The following is an 8,404-nucleotide window of genomic DNA, read 5'->3' as shown; positions in this document are numbered from 1 at the left end:
TAGGCCGGCCGGCCTACCCCTTTTCGGGCTCGCCTCGGTCTCATCTTTGGCGTGTAGACTCCTCGCATCTTCTAGAGTTTCTGTCCTTCACGATTGCACCCCTTTGGACATTGTTATCTTGGAGATATCTTCGAGGAAAGGATAGGATAGGGAATCCTTCCTTAAATCTTTATTTTCTTTGCTTAATCCCGAAGTATCTTGATCTCATCTTCGTGGGCTCGGTCCTTTGGGCTCTCTTGGAGGATGGATGTGCGTGAATGGGCTGCGAATCAACATGGGCTTTGGTCCTCCCTTTGGGCTTTGGCCTTCGTCTTTCTCCGTGTTAGCGCTCGATCACGGGCCTCGTCATTTCATGCTCCAAAATAGGCCAAAAACCTGCAAAAACGAAGTTCCTCCAAAATATATGTGCAAGTGTAAAAATGACCAATAATTAGGCCGGGGTTAGGACGGTTAGTGATTTTGATATTAAATTCATGCCATTATCAAGGATAAATAAGGGATAAAAGGGGTACTTAAGGAGCGCCAATATTCCTCCCATGCTTAAACCTTGCTCGTCCTCGAGTAAGTCCAGGAGCTTTGCTTATAAAGAAATCAGCGTTGCCCCTCAATGTCCTCTCTGCACTTAGTCATACATAACAAGACATATTGCTCTATCAAGTATTTAGCATTTAAGTTCATGTTGTGACCGGCTACTTTTTCATTATGGAAGATAGGCTAGCAATTAAAGAACAAGCCACAATAATAAATAAATGCAATGCTCTCAAACTTAAGCGAACTTCAAACCTTTATCTTGTTTCATCGTGAAGAGTTTTCAAAAGAATGCATATCAAACATAAGTGAGGTTCTCTTGCAAAAGATCATGGAAATACTCATCTCATCAAGTCGCTCAAGCCTACATTAGATTGTTTTCAACCTATTCTACTCATATATAAAAGTGGAAGGCTTATGTGGAGCTTGGTAGGTAAAAACAATCCTAGCAAAACATTATACTTAAAATATTATCAAACTAAGAGAGAGATCTAATGGAATTACCGAGACTAGTCAAAAAGGCCATTGGAAAATAATGTTGGAGAGGGGGAAAGATGAAACACACAGATTTAGATAGGTGGACATGTGCAAGTGGCAAATGGATGATCCCGAGACACAAATGAAGTTTTCGTTATCGGATTGCACATGGTTGGAAGATTTGAGTATGGAATAGTTCTTCAAAGTAACTTGAAAATTAATGAAGCCAAAAAGAGCTAAGGAGCATTTTATTTTTCTCTTTTTTTTCTTTCATTTTTCTCTTCTTTTCTGCTCTTTTTTTATTTTTCTATTTCTTTCTTTTTTTCTTTCTTTTTGCTCCTTAGAACTTTTGATAACATAGAATACTTACCCAGCCATCCCCCATGCTTGAACGAATGCTCGTCCTCGAGTATGAATAGTGGGAGAACCAACTAGTTAGGGTAAGTATCTCAAATTCACCTTCTTCCTTGTAGAACCACTGGAATCTCGGGGAGCCTTGTCTCCCAAAACTTTTCTTTATATGATGCCCTTGATTCTTTTGATTCCGTCGAAATAATAATCCATACTCAAAGTAGGTTGTGGTCAAGGAGGTAATCACAAAAAGATATTTTTGGTTTAGGGTGGATATCCAGCGAGGTTTGTAAGATTCTCGAAGTAGAAACTCACAATGCATGGATAAATAGGGTAGCAAAAAGGAGGTTACACAAAAAAACGGAATGACCAGCTTCTTAGTCTCGTACCAAAGAAATCAATCTTAATCCAACTCATCAAAATATAAGTTTGCAATCTAAAGGTTTCATCATGAAAGAATATGTTTCTATAGGCTTTGGTAGGTAGAACTTTGCAAGAGATTCACAAATGTAGATAGCATAGGAATTAAATTTTCAAATTAAACAACACAAAGTGTAAGGTCATCGGTAGACTTAAATCAAAGAGCAACATAGAATATGTGGGTTTAGAATTTAGTCATTTAACCTCCACAAATAAAAGAGCCGGTATTTAATCATTTTAATTTCATTTAATTGAGAGCAAATGGTCAAGTCATATACAACATAGCGTAGGTAAAACAAAGCAGCAACTTTCATCATTTTTCCATAAGCATAAGGCATTGCCAAAATGTATCAATGTGGTGAGCACAAAGTGATGGTGATCCTACACTTATTGAAAACAAAAACAAAACTAGGTTGTCCTCCTAGAAGCCATGTGATAGGTTGAGAGATATATACAAAGGTTGCATCTATGGTTGAAGGCATATATGTACAAGCATTTAGAAAAAGAGAGAGTTGAGGAAGAATTACCGTCCTTCTCAATGCTCGTAATGAAGTGTAGCGCGGCCTCTCCCATACTTAAGCATTGTGCTAAGCAGGGAAGAAGAATCATGAGCATCTTGTGGCAACCGTGATTATCTTACTCCATGAGATCTTTCTTCCTTGTCCACAAAATCCTCCCCCATGCTTAGCATGATGCTAGGCGTGGAAAGAGAAGATGGATCATCTTGCAATTCTTGAAGTCCTTCCCTCATGTGTATGAATATCATTTTCAATGTGTATTCACCTTTGTTGCCTCAATTTCTTTCAACTTCTTCTTGTACTAAGTCATGGTCCCAATCTTTGCTTCTCATCGTCGTCGCCTCCTTCAATTCCTCATTGTCCCATTGCTGCCTCATCTTCACGAATTTTTCTTTCAATTTCCAGAACAGAACCAGTACTGAAATATTGCTCCATTGCGAAGTGCATGAATTTTCCTTTCCAACGAGTCCTTATTCGCCCAAAATTGGTTCCGAACAAGAGAGTTATGTCCATTTTATCCCAGCGCTGCAATCTGTCCCGACGAATTTCAGAACGCGCAACGTCCAATGTTCTTGCCATATCTCCTTGTACGGGTCTTGAAATTCATTGATCTTGAATGCGTTGGAATGAGAATTTGATGGAGCTTCTGAATATCAACTTTTTGCTTCTTGTACAGCTCTGAACATGTTCTCAAATTGATGAAAACAGCTGCTTGCTTTAGAACTTTGGAGATGTTGACGAATTTGATTTTTTTTCTTTGATCACGAATTCATGGGAACGCTTTGTCATGCCTGCAAAACAATTAAAGTGCACAATCTACCCCCAAGGTGATGGTCGGGAGTAGATAAAATTGCCAACAAACCTACCATTCCTAAGATCTCAAATTGTGGCATAGCTAGCTTAGCGAAACTAGTGAGTGTACGTGTGTGCTAGTGTAAATGCAAATGAGAGGAAGGTATATAAACAAAGACAATGTTTACCCGCTAGTTCTAAACACCATGTTTGCAACTAGGTTGCCGAACTTCTCCATAGCCAAAAAGAATTATTTAACCAAGGTCAAAACACCATGTCTATCCCAAGATCAATAGGCCTTCATAGCACAAGAAAAAAATAAAGCGCATTGCAAAGCTTATAAACCAACCAAATGCAACATGAGAACAAAATGGATTGTTATCTTGGTCAAAAGAGCTTAAAGATGGAAGTCCGCAAACAAGTTTAAACACCACGTTTACACAAGATTGCAAAAGGTAAATGCTGTCATGACAAGCATTACATGGATAGAAAATCATATATCAATAAGATTGAGACCAAGCTAGCAAAATGAGGGCATGAACAATGGAATGGATGCAAAGTGCAAATGCAAAGTTAGCAAAAATAAGTGTTAGCACGGTTGAAAGGACCTTTCGATGTTGTTTCGCATATAGTTTATTCAAAAACAATTGCTAAGAGTGACAAAAAGCCTTCGCGACACTTCATAAGAAGTGAGGCTTTTGTCAATGAAAAGGTTATTTATCGAGAAAGGATCAAGCAACCGAGCTAACAAGGTTTTAGAAGTAGGTTTATGGGTTTCCTATATTTTTGGCTTAAAACAAAAAATTTGAAGAGAGAGTGTTGGGTATAGAAATTCTATCTAAGGAGGTTTCAAAAAAAACTAGAGAGAAACAAAAGTTAGATTTTTTTTGAATGAAAAACATACCCTATGGTTTTGGGATTGCTCTATGAGTGGTTTTTCTAAGGGTTTTAGGATCTCAAAAGCGAGGCTAGTCAATGTTTTTTAGAAAAGATTTTTTTAAATGCAACATGCAATGCAATGCAAGGGTGAGACGAACAACATGGTATGCAATGCAACACGGGGTGGATGAACAAAATGATATGACATGATGAGGTGGTCTAAAACAAAACAAAAGGTTAGCCTAAGTTAACTAGCCACAAGTTTAGAATCAAAGGGTGGTGCAATGCTTCATAAATCTCTCTAAAAAGACACAAAGAAAAAGACTCAAAACACTAATAGGCACACAAAAAAGGTCTACAAGTTTCCCAAGATCAAATAACAAAGTGCTCCCTCAATAACATTTAGAATGAACAACATGATGTTGTGGTTTTTGTTAGAGCAATTGTACAATATTATTTGATGTTCCAGTAAAACAAACACAATGTAGACGGTCATATTTAAAATAAAATACCGGGTTGCCTCCCGCAAAGCGCTTCATTTAAAGTCATAAAGCTCGACTTTCTCACATACCTTTTCATTGTTGTGAAGCCATGGTTCTTCGTGCAAGAATCCGAAGTAGCCATGCAGCTTGATGTCGCCCTTGAAATCTGTCGTGGTTGCTTGCAACATCTTTTGTTTGTCGAAGGTCGACCGCTTGTGTCTTTATTCACCAATGTTCTTGGGGCTCTTTCTCTGCTATAAGCCTCTGAATTCGATCATGCATGCTCAATGTAAGCATCGCCCAAGCTCCTCCTTCTTGTTGTTGTCATCGTTATTTCCTATATCTTGTTCTCATCGCATTGCTCCTATCTCTTCTTCGTGGACTCTCTCCTGTGTACTCAACAGAATATATACCGAAATATAGATCTATTGAAAAATTTATGAAATTACCTTTCCAACGAGTGGTCATTCATCTTAAACCGAGTTCAGACGTGGGAGTTATGCCCGTTTCATTTTGGCGCTGTGTGCTGTCCAGAAAATTTCAGAGTGCACGACCTTCGATGTTTCAGCCATAACCGCTTGTTGGAATCTCCGATTGACTTGATTCTTGATTCGTTGGAACCGGAACTTCATGGAGCTTTCAAATATCCAAAATATGCTGCTAGTTTCCTCTGAGGTGGAGCTGAATGTTGATGAGAACAGTACCTTCTCGCGAATTGATCCGAAGATGTCGATGATCATGATCTTGTGGTCTTTAGAGCGCCTTGTTGTGCGTCCCTAGGCTCCAAGGTCATCACCATTGATTTACCAGCATATAGCATGGCTTTAATGATGTGTCTTCTCCATGATTCTTGCTTTACCCAAGGTATCGAGATTAGTGGAGGCTCCCGTGCTTTGTGTTGATGATCCTAGCGGTTTTCTTCCTTGATAGCATCACTCGACTAGAAGTATATCGAGCATCCCACTGGAGAAGATAGGTGGTGTCATGATTCTTCTAATCTTGTTGCCTCCAGCTTTGGTCAACTTCAAATCATTAACTTTTGTGCACTCGGCCTTCCAATCATCCTTTGACATCGTCATCACTTTCTCCGTTGTTTGCTGCTGCACCTTTCTTTGTTGAATTGCTCCTTCGTACAATGTAGAACATGTACCAAACTCCAAGCTCATTGTGAGGTGTATCAAATTATGTTTCCAACAAGTGGTCATTTACCCAAATTGGACCTCGGATGAAAAAGTTATGCTTGTTTTACTCCGGCGCTACGCTTCATCCCGAGAGATTTCAGAACGCGCAGCGTTGAAAGATCTTTCCATAACTCTTCACACCGATCTCCAAAATTAACGATTTTTGATGCATTGGAAAGAAGACTTGATGGAGCTTTATAATAATCTATTATTTCCTCATGGCACATCTCTGATCTTGGACGAAAAACTCATCACAACAGCGACACTTCATAGATGATGATGATCCAATCACACGATTTTCTTTTCGGACATGCTTCATACCTATTGCTTGAGCAAACAAATCTTCCCAAAAACATTAGTCTTTAAAACTAATTGACACGGAGGCTTACCTTGTTTATCAATCTTTTTTTTTCTTGGGAGTGGGGACTCGATAGCGGATGCTGGGCCACTAACAAAAGTTAGCACCTACCACTAAAGAGCGAAACTTGATGTTATTCACATCTTGTCGAAGTGGATCTAGGGTTTTCGATGTTGATGTCGAGAACTCCTCGATCGTCTTGTCGTCGATTGTCGAAGTTTGTTGGAGCGGGTTGTGGACTTCTCGAAGCCCAAGTTTGGTGTCTAGCTTTTTCCACCTGCTTTCAAGGACACAAACAAGAAAACAAGGGTATATGCAATAATAAAATTTAGGGTTAGCCCAAAAAATTAGATAGATCGCCCTAGGGTTCGAGTTGCCGATCCCCGGCAACGGCGCCAGAAAAGCTTGTTGACGCTCCTTAGAGCCCTCAATTACGTACCGCAAGCACACGGATCGTGTGTAGCTTTTCCCTTAGAGTATTCCATCCAAGGTTTATCAATCCACGGATCGGCAATGAACGACCTAGGGTTTTCCATCTAATCTAACGGATCTATCCTAACATGAAGCATGAATTGCATATAAAGAGTAAACCTATATAAGATGTGAGTGATGTGTATAGGTTGATCTCATCCATGAACAAAGACACAACCAGAGCATAACCAAAGGGGTGACTAAGCCTATTATCTTCTAGTTGCAACTCCGGCCAAAGCGATAACCTAATCTAACTCGTACCATGATAAAGAGTCATCCTACTCAACATTACACGTTCATCCGGCCTTTTCCCTCCCACATGCTGTCACCACACGAGGATAATACGACCGGCTTCTCATGCACCACAATGATGAATCCGCAAGACAAAGACTAATCACCACGATTAGATCTATTCCTACTAAGAACATATGCTACCTATCATATGAACGAGAAAGCATGCATCGAAGTGGATCAGAGTAGAGACAAGATTAGATTAACATCACCATTCAATGTACATATACCTTGATGGCATGGCTCCGGAACTCCGCCTTGGCACAACCACGCAGGGAGGCCATGGCGGCTAGGGGCGGCCTAAGCCATCTCCTAGGCAACGTCGAGGACTTGCGGCGGCCGTCGTCTCCCTCCGGTCTTTGCCCTAGGTTTTTGTCGAGTTCTGGGTGGATGGATGCTTCGAGTTGAATAAGGTGCGAGCTATTTATAAGCCGAGGAAGCCACCGGTCGAAGGGGAGGCCGAACCGACCTAAAAAAGGTCTGGGCCAGCCGGCCCCATGGGCCTAGGCCGGCCGGCCTACCCCTTTTCGGGCTCGCCTCGGTCTCATCTTTGGCGTGTAGACTCCTCGCATCTTCTTGAGTTTCTATCCTTCACGATTGCACCCCTTTGGACGTTGTTATCTTGGAGATATCTTCGAGGAAAGGATAGGATAGGGAATCCTTCCTTAAATCTTCATTTGCTTTGCTTAATCCCGAAGTATCTTGATCTCATCTTCGTGGGCTCGGTCCTTTGGGCTCTCTTGGAGGATGGATGTGCGTGAATGGGCTTCGAATCAACATGGGCTTTGGTCCTCCCTTTGGGCTTTGGCCTTCGTCTTTCTCCGTGTTAGCGCTCGATCACGGGCCTCATCATTTCATGCTCCAAAATAGGCCAAAAACCTGCAAAAACGAAGTTCCTCCAAAATATATGTGCAAGTGTGAAAATGACCAATAATTAGGCCGGGATTAGGATGGTTAGTGATTTTGATATTAAATTCATGCCATTATCAAGGATAAACAAGGGATAAAAGGGGTACTTAAGGAGCGCCAACACCTGCGCTTTGTGAGTCTCCTCTAGCTTCGAGCACTGGGCGGCCCTCGCCTCGAGAGCCTCATCCTTTTGCCGCAGCGCGGCGTTGAGCAGCTCGACCTCTTGGGCCTTCTGCTCCGCCGCGGCCCTCTGGGCATCGTACTCCTCAATGGCTCGGGCCAGCTCCTCCTTCCGCGCACGATCTTGTGCCCCCAGGTCGGACACCAAGGTGTTGGCCTCACCCAGTCACTCGATCAGAGTGGCGTTCCACTGCTCGAGCCATTGCACCTTGGCGTATTGCTGGGCCAGCTCGGCGGTCTTGTCGCGCGAGATTTGCCTCAGCCGCTGCGGGTGGAGGGTGTAAGCGGAAGATACATAAATGAGATCAGAAACAAATGAGTCCCGGGGAAGGGCACTTACACTGCTGATTTGGAAATCCGTCGTCTTGTGGAGCTGTAAGGCGCGGTCGAGGGCGGCCTAGATTTGGGAACCAACCTCGTACTGCGCCTTCCGGACCTCCTCCTCCTCCTGCACGTCACGACCAAAATCCAGGGCGCCCCCGTGCAAGTCCATCGCCCACTCGACTACCGCAAGGGGCCCCTGCCCGGCATTAAGGCCACCCTCCCAAGAAGTGGCAACGCCGGCAG

The sequence above is a fragment of the Panicum virgatum genome, chromosome 5K (assembly GCF_016808335.1).
Source record: "Panicum virgatum strain AP13 chromosome 5K, P.virgatum_v5, whole genome shotgun sequence".
NCBI lineage: Eukaryota > Viridiplantae > Streptophyta > Magnoliopsida > Poales > Poaceae > Panicum > Panicum virgatum.
Note: the sequence above shows the minus strand (reverse complement) of the source record.